Below are 12661 nucleotides of genomic sequence, written 5' to 3' on the forward strand. Positions count from 1 at the left end.
GCTGCTGCATGGCCTAGCATGGAGTGACTTTCTTCTCTGTGAAGTGGGACAGGAAACTGCTCCTCACCTTCCTGCTATCCACATGCAGAGAAAACATGGAACACATGTGAATGTCCTCACACTGGGCAGGCTGTGCACATGGCTGAAAGTAATGTCTGCAGTTACATTACACAGGAAACACAGGGAGAGGTGGGGCTCTCACAGGCCATCTGCGGTCTGAGATCACATTGGAAAGAACAAGCATCTCCACGTCCAGAAGTCTTTTAGAATGTAAAGTACTTTTCTGTTTGCGACAAAGGCTGGGCTATAAGTGTGGTGGGATGAATTTCGCATTGAAAATCTCCAGAAGCCATTGAGTCTGTCTGTCTGTGCTCCTGGGTCTCACAGAACAGGGTGGTCCTCCTTCTGCACCAGGCCTCAGGACCTTTGAGGTGTCATGGCAAAGCTCTGAGTGAGGTTGTCTCCCAGCATGATCCTGTTCACTTCCTGGGTGTCGTATCTAAGTAGCCAATATGTACTTTTGCATGTGTGGTTGGATGGTTGGGGTCCTGCCACAGTCACACCGACTGTGTGGCTATCGTCTCCAGGCTTCCGCAAATCCATGCATAAGGAGAGCTGTAAGGTGTGCTCTGATGGCCCTTCCAGCTCTGCATCTGCCTCAGCCATTCAGTTGCCATCTCACCCCACACATTCCCCACACCCTGCCAACAACTCCTATTGCAAGAACAAGCCACACGCCTATTGGAGAAATTATTTTGGCCACTCCACGTAGTTAAAAGGATATTTATTTAATGGCGAAACTCACAAATTAAGTAATGGGTAGGTCGCAGGGTCTGGGGAAGGTGTAATGCAGTCCAGCGGTGTTCTCCGGAGCTCTACACAGTCAATCTGCACTGGTCAGCGTCCCGGCACGGAGAGAGCGTGCAGAGCGAGCGCTGGCCCATCCAGCTCTCGGGTCCCCCGGCGCCTCCCCTCGCCCCGCCTCGTAGGCGTGACAGTTGCCAGAGTCTCAATGGGGGTTGGAACTTCCAGATCCAAGCTGGAATGGCTACCCACTACACACGCCAGGGTGCAGTTAGGATTCTAATGATGGGGTGATGATAGCAGGTATGGAGACCACGGAGGGAAGGAGAGTCAGGGAGGGTCCTACAGGTGGGCTCAGGCAGATCTTGTGTGGATAGTGGCCTCACTTTCAGGAGAGAAATGCCACAGGAAGTCAGATGAAGCCACTGGGCACCAACCTACAATGAGAACACAGGGCTTCAGAACACTGGCTGTCACAGCCACAGTGGGAGCTGGCTTTCACAGACAATGATTGGACATGAACTGGACTGGCCCTGCTGTCTTCACTCATTGCCCAATGCCCAATATGGCTGAGGCCATGGAGAAAAGTGAGGCAGCTGTGGATTTGTGGTCTAGTTCTGGCACCTGACTCTAACCCCTCCTCATCCCTTCTTCTGGAGTAGTGGAAGGTGGGAAAGATTGAGTGGAGTCCATGCCCAAGTCAGGGTGAGAATACAGTCCACAGACAAGTGTCTGTGCACAAAGTTAGAGCTCAGTCACTAACTCCTTGTAAAATGTTTGAGAATCAAAGAGCCCAGCTCAGTCTGGGGTCATGATCCAGGCTCAGGGTCCAGGGTGTACTCAATGTCAGAGTTCAGTCTGGAGTCAGGATCAGGTCTCAGTTTCTCTCGTCTTGTGACAGAAGCCCAAGCCTGGCCGTGGCTTCCTGATGGGCTGCTGTAACAGGTTTCAGAATCTACCTGTGGGGTTTAATGAGAACTGCCACCATAGGGTCATGTGTTAGAATACTTGGTCCCCGGTTAGAAAACTGTTTGTGAAAAATTAGGAGGTGTGGCTTTGTTAGAGGAGGAGTGTCACTAGGGATGGGGTTTGAAGTTTCAAAAGTCATGCTCTTCTAAATCTCATTGTTGCGTACTTGTGTCTCCAGATATAAGATCTCAGCTACTGATCCAGTGCCAGAGCTGCCTGTCTGCTGCCATGCTCCTCACCATGATGGTCTAATCCTCTGGAACTGTGAAACCCATATTAAGTGTTTTATTTTATATTTTCCCTTGGTCATGTTGTTCTGTCACAGCAATAGAAAAGTAATGAGGACACTGTACTCTAGGGAGTCACGAAGTTCCTCCTTCTGCTACTTCATCTTGATATGGAGACTGGTTTTCTTCCATCAGTAGATCAGCTGAAGGAACCAGGTCAAGATCAGCCTCCATCTTTGCCATGGAAATGTGAACAGAAGCCTACACAACTCTTTATCTTCATCACCTCCCTGAGCCTGTCACTGTGACAATTATGTGACCTCAAGTATGTCACTGTCCACCTGAAGGTGAGCAAGCCAGTGGCCCCTGTACAGACTCTTTTGAGGAACCAATGAGGTATTGTGTGCAAGACACAGAAGCACTGTGTAAAGGGGCATTTCCATTGAAGGGCCACCTCCAGGGTCTGTCTCCCCAGCTACCTTGTCAATCATGGGGAGCAAAGGGCTCAAAAGAGGCCTCCAGGGAGGGGAGGAGAAACTAAAAGGCCGCCTTGGTCAGGATGCAAGGTCCCTGCCTGGGTCCCTCCCACAGCTGTGGTCTTGGCCCATGGAAGGCTCTCCAGTCCCAAGTTGTGACTTACAGAAGATGTCCCAAATATCCAATGTCAGAAGATGCCTTATCTGCTAGGCAGAGAGAAGGTGGAAGGAGGAGGATGGGGAGAGAGAAGGAAAACAGATGAAACTTTGTTGGCAACACACTTTCCACCCTCCCCAGACAGAGGGGCTCATTTCCAGAGCCTGAGAACAGTTAACCTTAGCAACCTGGAACTATGGAATTGTGGCAGGCAGAATCACAGCTGTCCCAGGCTGCTGAGTACCCACCACCTCAGGATGTCAGAAGTTCAGGATCTGGAGATCTAGCATTCAGAACTTTAATACCACAGACTCCTTAAACCTTGAACTCTTGAACCCTGGAAATTCAAGCCCCTCAGAAGGCTTAAGACTTTAGGGAGCTCCAATTCCCATTTCCCAGTAGTTTCTTATTCACAGGTTACTTTTTTTTAATAAAAGTGTGTTGATTACATGAAACATTAGCTTAAAGGGCACAGGTGGTGATGGATGTGTTAACAGCTCAAGGCATCATTTGTGATTTCTGCCTCCTCTGTTTGCAGCCCAGCTATGGAGGAGGAGTAGGTGTCCACAGACCTCCCAAATAGAAATCTGCACCTCACAGGAGACAGTGTCCTGAGCACACAGCCACACCTATAGATACCTCTTTTGCCCATATCAGGCTCTAGGTACCAAGAGCTCCTGGAGGACTCACCGGGTTTTCCATCAGAAATGACACTCTCTCTGTCAAGGAGGTAGATTCTCTGACCATGACGCTGTCCATCATGGCATTTTGTCTGCAAAAGGAGGCACATATAAAGCTTAGTTTATATTTCAGCATGGCTGAGAGTCCTGTGGAAGTCAGGTGACCCCCAACTCTGCTCCATGCTCTCATTTTTGTTGCCCAGTGGCCCATGTCAGTATGGACCATCACTGAGCATCTGAGCATCTCATGCCTAAGTACCTGCTTCCTCAGTGCCTGGGTGCTCATCACAACCCTTACACAGCATCAGTCACTCAGCCCCTAACTACACAGCACCCGGATGAGCCTTAGGCACCTGGCAAGAAAAGTTCTGCCTTTAACTTCCTTCATACACAAGCCTCACTGAGGTTGTCTCCTCCCCTTCAACTCTCATCCAGTTGTTATCCCCTGAGGTTCCCATCCTGAGTGTTCACTGAAGGGAGGGTTTGCTGTCCTTGTGCTCTGCTAAGTATGATGGTCTGTGTAGGGCTCCTCATTTCCCTTGAATTCACTGATAGACCAAATACTCCCCTGCCTAACTTGACCTCAGGATAGGTTTAAAGAGACAGAGAGCCTGTTTGCATTCAGTAAGTCATTCTACAGAGCTTAGTAGAGTGCCTACCTGATCACATAGCAGATATTTGACTAGAAGAATTAGTAAAGGGGTCCAGGGACCTATCTCTGTCCATACATTATTTTCCTGTAGGCACAAGGACCCAGTTCCATCTCTAGGATCTTATTAAGTAGGGAAGAAGGAAAAGCCAGGTGACAACAAACACATGTAATCCAGAGCAGTGAAGACAGAGATGGGGAGACTCCTCAGCTGATTTAGCCTACTTGGTGAGCTCCAGGGGCTGACACATGCGCATGTGTGCCCACACACACACACACACATTCCTTCCTTACAGAAAAGGTCCAGTTAAATAGACAGTGTGACATTTGGTCTGGTGTCCCCAAACTATTACCCCACCATTCAGGAAACAGAGGCAGATAGATCTCTGAGATTGAAGCTAACCAGAGCTGTATAGTGAGACCCTGTCACAAAATGTGTGTGCACACAATGACAACAGAGACAAGTGCTCTGAAGGACAAGAGGATATTCTTATAAGAAAAAGAAAAGAAAGCTAGTAAAGGCCCTGAGAGGTGAAAAGATTCAGTGAGTTTGAGTAAGGAGAGAGATGTTTCACATAAACACAACTTTCATGCCAAGGGCCTGTCTAAGAGAAATGCTTGTCTAAGGCACAAACCTTAGGACAATGTGTTTAAAGAAGGGCGAGAGGAGAGTGTCCATGAGAGTCTTCATGGTCATGGGGATTCAGACACAGTGGAGCAACATGAGATTCCTGGGTCTGCTTGAGAGAACAGTGTACCGCAGGACCCTGGTCTTTTATTACATGCCAAAACTATGGTCCTGTCTTTGATATGAAATCAGAACTTTGGTAGAGGTAGGATGGGTGATCTCAGGGTATGGTCATCAAGACTGGAAACAGAGGCCATCCCTGTATTCCTGACCCAGGTTTCCCAGCCCCAGCCCTGGGCTTGCAGGAGATGTTTCCTATCCCAGACACTGGGCATCATCACCTGTCCCCACCTTGTGCCTGAGACAAACATTCTTTTCCAAGCATTCAATTAAAGATGCAGATGTTGAGGATCAATGGAGATCAGTGACAGAAAATGTCAGGATTACTATGCCAAGATCTCACTGTAGAATTTTGCAGAGGGTAGAGAGTAATTCATGCAATTAGGGCCCGTGCCAGCAAATAATTTTCACCTCAGGGTGGATATAAATGTTAACATCTTCAGATGCACAAGGCACATTGTCCCAGGTGAAAGTTATTGTAAGCAAATGCATGATTATGGCTGGAGGGGTCCATCCTCCTGCCTCAGAAATGTAACGGAACATTCCATAGAATCAGTGTGGATTTCATGGCTCTTGAGCCCTTAGCATGTTACAAGCTCTCAGCTAAATATGTGTGTTTTCTCATGTCTTCATCCCAGAAGCTGAGAAGTACGGGTCTCTACTGTTCTAATACACAGATGTGGGAACTGAGGCCTCAAAATCTGCTGAGTGAAAGCATTGATATTAGAGACAGAGTTGATTCTTTAGTCTAGTCTGACTGTGTTTTCCACCATTCTGCTTCCCAGGTTTAGGAACAGGATTAAAGTCAGGTCCTAAAGCCTCCCTGAGAGCCCAGTCTGCTGGGATGAATGAGTCTTACCTGCCTGATGAATTAGAGATGTCCTTCTTTTTTTCATTTGAGCATTTCCATGTGGTCACATAGGGCTGCCTGTTCTGCCTATCTCTTTCAACCTTAATGAACATTGGAGATTCAAGGCAATGTTGGAGTTGTTCCTGGGATTATCATTAGGCCTGCAGAATATAAAAGTCACACTGAACACAGGACTAGAAGGTTTTGCAGACTGCCCTGGTTTTCATCTTCTGAGTGGATGCAATGAAGTGTGTCTAAAGGCATTGTCAGTAACATCTGGGTAATGTCAACATGCTACCTATTCTCCACAAAATGCATGCATTTGTAATAAAGCTCTCTAGGTCATGCATGTTCAGCACATGTGAGCTTTTTACTTGACATTAGACTAAGAATGAAGATAATTGCTAACATTTGTGACACAAATTACCTGTGTTCATTTAAAATATTATATGTGGTTTAATCCATTCAATCAGTATAACAGTGCTAGGAGTTAAGTCACACTCTTTTCAGAGTGAGGAGACCTGGGCATAGAGAGGTTAAGTAAGTACCCAAAGATCTCACAGCTCATGGCTTCAGAAATGAATAGACTTCATACAGGCCCTATGTCCCCCACTGCTGATGACGGAAGCCAGGCTCTTACACGTACTGGACAAGTGCTCTTCCTGATATATAACCCCAGTCCCGGAAACTCTCTTGCACAGGTTCTTGACTTGGTTTTCCATATATCTCTTTTTAAACTAATTTTTTAAAATTATATTTTACTTGTTCATCTAGTCTATCCATAATCTCTGAGTTCTAGTTTCTATGAGAAACCATATCTCAAAAATTAATGTGGCAAAAGTTTGAGGCAGATTCCTGATGTTTGCCTCTGACCTCCACCATCACTTGTGAATACATATGAGTCTGCATACATACATATACACACATGCAACACACACACAGAAGGATGTTGCATAGTGCATTTTTTGAAAGGGATTTAATGTGGCCTGTTTTCACTAGAATACTTTAAAGACTGGGTTTTTAGGCCTCAGAGGGTCTCCACTTTTACAGATTAGGAAAAGGAGGGCAGAGGTCATGAAGTACCTGGGAATGAGGTACCTACTCAAAATGGCCAGGTCACTGCACCTCTAAATCCAAGTGACATCTACTCACATATGCACAGAAGCATTCACATCCAGGGACATCTTCATCTCTGGGCCATTGTTGTTGGAAAACAGGCCAGCTTGCAAGTTCTCCATTCTCAGTCCAGGGAATTAAATCCTGCCCAAACCAAAAGTGCACTCTAGTCATCCCTCCTGCAATATTTGAAGTCTCTTCACCACCCTCGTGTCCTCACTATGTCCTCTTAAGAAATGTGAGCCTCTACATTCTCAAGGACAGTCACAAAGCCAGACCTTGAACCCAGCACTGTGTGACTCAAAACTGTAGAAAGCCACAGCTTTGGACTAATAGGGTGTGGATTCCAGCTCCCTGGTCCTCAAAGGAACTTGGACTTTTATTTCTGGCTAAATTTGAAGGAAGAGTTATTTGGTACCAACATGCAGGTGGAGATGGGGACAAATGGAACGTTCACCTTGATCCTGAAATTACAGACTGTGGGAAAATAGAAGTGTGAACTTTCCAAAATGTATCTCTACCTCAAACTTACTCAAGGTCTAATGCCTTGTCTTGGAACTGCTCAGTTCTGTGAAGAAGACAAGGCTTATCCATGGGTCTTTGACATTGAACTGGCTTCCCCAGAGTGGTAGTCCCTTTTCTGAGAGCAAAGAAGCACCAACTCACCTCAAATTATTAATAAATAAAGAGAGGTTATGTATGTTGGAATCAGGTGAGTTCACAGGTAGTAGAATTGTGGCCGTGATGGTCCAGACCTGTAACTGAGTTTCCTGAGGGAATTCTACCCGCACATTCAGGTTCTGAAAGATCTCTGTCAGAAAAGTCATCAGTTAATCCCTGCACCACTAGGGAATGAGCTCCCATCCTCCTGGTCTCAGAGAAGTCAGTTTCCCTGAGCTGTTTCATTCAGTCTTTGCCACAGCTCAGTGAGAAAGGATTGCCACAATCTCCATTGTACAGAAGAGGAACCCGAGATTCCTAAGATTAGAAAATGTGTCTACACAGCTGGGTCCATGCACTGTTTCCAGGCTGACTTTATATTAATATTGATCACTTATCAAAAACAACTGATCAATTGGCCAAGCAATAGAATCAGATTGTTTATGCCTGTTTTCAGGGGTGACTTGAGGATCTGTTGCTCTTAATAAGATTGTTATGTGAGTTTGAGAAACTTAGTCAAGCACTTGAGAGACTAAACCAAGAAACAGAAAAATCTAGAACCAGGGGGAAAAAATAGTGGGCAAATATTGCTCCAAAGAGTGAAAGCGGGGAAACAGGAGTCTCAAAATGACAGCTTGGAATTTGGCCCAGAGAAAATGACATTGGAGCAGGAGATAGTGTCCTAACAGAAGATCTCAGAGAACAACTGGGAAATGCATAGAATAGGTGTCATGTGCCAGACTGCATGTGTGAAATATTAGGGATGTTTATGTAGAAAATATCTCTACTGAGAAACAAAGCAGTTATTAATCAGATATAAAATAGAATGAATCAACAACAACAACAACAACAACAACAACAACATCAACAACGATCTGTAGCTGGAGTTTTTCTGCCTTGCCCACATTCAGTACAAATCTCTGCCACCCGCCAGTCCCATAGCCGCTCAGACCCAACCAAGTAAACACAGACACTTATATTGCTTTCAAACTGTATGGCTGTGGCAGGCTTCTTGCTAACTGTTCCTTTACCTTAAATTAACCATTTCTTTTTATCTATGCCTCGCCACGTGGCTGGTGGCTTACCGGCGACTTCAAATGCTTCTTGTCATGGCGGCAGCTGCAGCATCTCTGGTCATGGTGGCGGCTGCAGCCTCTCTGGTCATGGCTATTTAAGCCACACTCTTGCTATGGCTCTAATAGCTCTGACCCCCGGGCAACTTTATTTATTAACATACAATCAAAACCACATTTCAGTATAATTAAATTACCACCACAACGATCCCCCCCCATTTTTAAAATGAGTCATGACATAAAATGATACTTTAAAATATTGATTGTAAAACAGTTTTGCCTTTTAATTTCTCCACAGTTTGTAACCTGTTTCATTTCTTTGGGTGTAAAGCAGTTTAGACTAGAATCGTGATGCCATAACTGTTCTGTCTCACTTGTATAGTGATGTGTTCATCTTTCATCTTTATATATTTTGTGTTATATTTATTTAAAATTATTTAAATTGTAAAATTATTTAGCTGTCAGTTAAATAATTGTAATTATTTAAAGTAATTTCATTCACCTGTGAGGACTAGCCTTTGTCTCTGTGGACTGTTTTCCTGTTCTGTATTGAGTATCTTTAGTGCTGTCAAAGGTTTCACATCTTCCATTGGGCTGTTTGTAATGCTTACATGCATGCATACATACCTTCATACATACATACATACGTATGTACATATATACATAAAAGTATACTAGTGGGCTTGAATTATTTTATGTAAGGACTTCATGTATGACTGTATATGATCTGTGATTCCAATTCAGTGTTGGCTCAACAGTGCTTGCTTCTCTTGCAGAGGACTAGAGTTCAGGACCTAGCATCCTACTGAACAGTTCATAACCATCTGTAACTCCTCAGGATCTGACACTCTCTTCTGTCTTCTGTGGGCACACACACAGATGTACACACAGAGATACATACACGTGAATAAAAATAAAATTTTAAAAACCATTTTAACAAAACATATAATTTCAATACTGCATCTTGGCTCTGTCCTGACAGGATCTATCTATTATAATGATGCAGACAAGGCCACCTTAGCGAGCATTGCTTAGATAGCTCCATCTCACCCCACAACTCCCTAGTAACCTTGAACCTGACACCCGTTTCTCTCTGCTGCAGTTCTCCAGCTGGGGAATGAGAGAATGGCTCCACTCTTCATCTTTGAAATTTTCCTAAACATTGACAAGGTTTGAAGGCAGCACATGCAGAGCTTTCGTCTGAGAACTGTTTGTCAGTTAGCAGGGTTCTTCTGTTATAGAGAAGAGAGGTTCCAATACATAGACAGTGGGAAGAGTTTATGGATATCTAAGCCAGGTGTGGACTTCATAATCAGCCAGTCAACAAGATCAACAAGAAAAGGTCAAGAAAATTACAGAAATATATGCTAATAATTTTGACACAACACTTTAAATTATGTAAACCAGTAGTAAAAATATGAAAAATGAGAGGATGGTTAGAATTAGAGAAATGCAAAGTGAGATGAGTCACATTTTCTCATCTCTGATAATAGCAAACCAGTTAAAGGTGTCCAGTTTAGTGCAAGAGAGCAGTGTGGGAGACAGGGTCCCTTAAACTGCCAGAGAAAGTGAATAGGAGAATATTTGTCAACAGTTTAAATAATTTCAAATACAAACTTTAGAAATTTTGAAATCTCACTTTGAAGAATTTATCCTGTGCATATATTGGCAAGACTCTATTAGGATAAGATGTTAACACATTGCTTATTTCTAAAAATATAAGTGAGTGACAGGAATTGAAAGGCTGCACATTTCTCTGTAAGCCACCAATAACGGGCAACACTGCCCCCTCCCAGCACTCTCTGCTATTGCAGGTACAGTGTTAGGGTCACTCCTGGAACTAGCTGGTGGCAACTTTACTGACTCATTTCCAGAGACAGAATTCAGAGTGTCCAAATTATTCAGGTTAGTGCCAATATTACCTGAAAATGATGCTGAGGTCCAAGTGAGCAGGCCGCAAAGGACAACAAGGCTCCCAAGTTGGAACATCTTTGGTCCTGACACCTGTATTGTCATAGAGGAAGAAAAGGAAACAAGAATCCACAGTGAACACCTGTCACTCTCACACTTGACCTTCCAACAAGACACAGGTGCTTCTGTGCACAATAGGTAAGAAATGGAACCAGCAGAGATGGTCACCATTGCCAGTGGATAAAGAAATTGATGCCAAGTGCACAAGGGTATTTTATTCACCCATGAGAAAAAATGAAATCATGACATTTGTGGAAAGTGAATGGAAATGGAAGTCATTTTACTAAATAAGATTATAGAGATTCAGAATGGCAAAATACCCCACTTTCTGTCTTGTACAAATGAGATTTAAATTTGTATAAATATATGTATTTGAATGTGTTGAACATGTGTGAGGTCATAACATAAGGAGACCATGAGAGAAGAAGAAATCCTAAGGAAAGAGAAGAGGGGGGAAGGAGAGAAAGAACAAAGAATGCTTGTGACAGGAAGGCAAATGGAAGGAGGTAGAGATTAGCACAGGGTGGGGAAGAGGGAGGACAGCAGGGGAGGGAGAGAGATGGGAACTAAGGATGTAGGGAAATAACACAGTGAACCCCACTAATAGTGAATTTAAAATCAACAGACACAAGTACATACAATAATAACTGAGAAGAAGAATAGGGTTGTTCTCGAGATGAGCTGGCAAGGTTGGAATGCGGAGAAACTTTAGAGACACAGCAAGGGTGTGGAGGGGTAGGACTTGGAAAGACAAGCTGACCCAAGCTCTTTATACTCAGCTCCTTTGTGCTTGCTGCCTTCTCAGCTTGAGACATATTTCCTCCTTGATTTGTTACCTAAATCTGTTCTCTTGCTTCAGGGAAACTTCACCCCTTCCATGAAGCCAGCTTCAGACGCCTACCCAGAGAAAAGTTCAAGGCTCCCAATACCAGGCTCCACCAAGCTTGGGGCCACACTGTCCTTAGTGAAACAGCTATGGCTTGTGTCACTGTTGAGCCTAGACTCCAGGAAGAAGCCTTTCTCCACACACTGAGACAAGGCATTGATGAATAAAACCTGATCAGTCAACAGAATCATGAACCTAGGTTGTCATTAGTCTGACACAGTATCATCTATGTTTTCAAATCTCTTAGAGTCAAAACTTCCCTAGCATAAACAGCAACTTTACTCTGCTTCTTGCTCCAAAGCTTCCCGAAGAACCTCATGTGGGGATTTACATTCTGGTGCTACTTACTGGTTTGTAGGAGGATGCACACAAAATACTTGTTTCTCTGCACTGTCTCCTGGGATGCTGTGGCCCTTATATAGTGGTCACAGGATTAGAAGCAAGTTCTCATTTCAGGATGTTCTAAGGAGTCTCCAAAGAAAATACCGAAGGTTAGCCAAGATATTCCAAACTAAAGGTCACAGAGTCTGCTTGAGTGATGGATAGTGATGAACTTGTATCAACACTAAGACCCAGAGTTGTGGACCTTGCCACTGCCATGAAGAGGTGGTTTCAGTACGAGTTGGGAAGAAGACCCAGAATGGATGAATAGGAGAAAGTTCTGGTGGGAAAGTTCATAGCATTTGCCTTGGCTTGTGCATTTCATCATTTGGAAACTCAGGGGTAAAGACAGTTGCTGATGGTCATACAATAAGAAGGGTAGAATTGTGGCTCCCACATCGCTCTGCCCATCCTTCTTATGTTTCTTTTCTGCAAGAATGTGCTTGTTATCCCTCTTGGGCAGACCCAGCCTCAATGAGTGGGTGCTGTGACCTGTCAATCACAAGAACTCCCCTTACCTCTCTTACTCAAGTACATGTGTTTAATTCCAGATACCTAGATGATTTTGTTTAATTTTCCCTTACAAGGTTATTGCTCCGTGTAGAAAATTCCAGCAACACTAAAAATAAACGAGGAAAGTAAGTGGGATCATGACCACTGTGCTGTCGATGGTTAGTGTTTCTTCTTTAGACATCAAGCTGGTTGAGTAATTAACATCTTTCTTACCTTGACATTGGACATGTTTATAGTGTGGCTGTGTGACCAATTGTTGCCATTGCACAGGAGGTAGATGTTGTATGAATGCACAAGCCAGGATGGCTCTGGGCAGAGAGGGAGGAACCCAGCTCCCTTAGTTTAACAGGATAAAGCAAATAAGCAAGGGAGGCTAGGGATATGAAATACAAACTCATGGACTGTAACTGACTTAGGTTATAGCTGGATCCAGGTCCTGAAATGATGTCCCTTAATTCATGTTCTTAATAATTGCTTTATTCTCTGATGGACTTTTGCAGA

The sequence above is a fragment of the Peromyscus leucopus genome, chromosome 4, assembly GCF_004664715.2.
Source record: "Peromyscus leucopus breed LL Stock chromosome 4, UCI_PerLeu_2.1, whole genome shotgun sequence".
Classification (NCBI taxonomy): Eukaryota; Metazoa; Chordata; class Mammalia; order Rodentia; family Cricetidae; genus Peromyscus; species Peromyscus leucopus.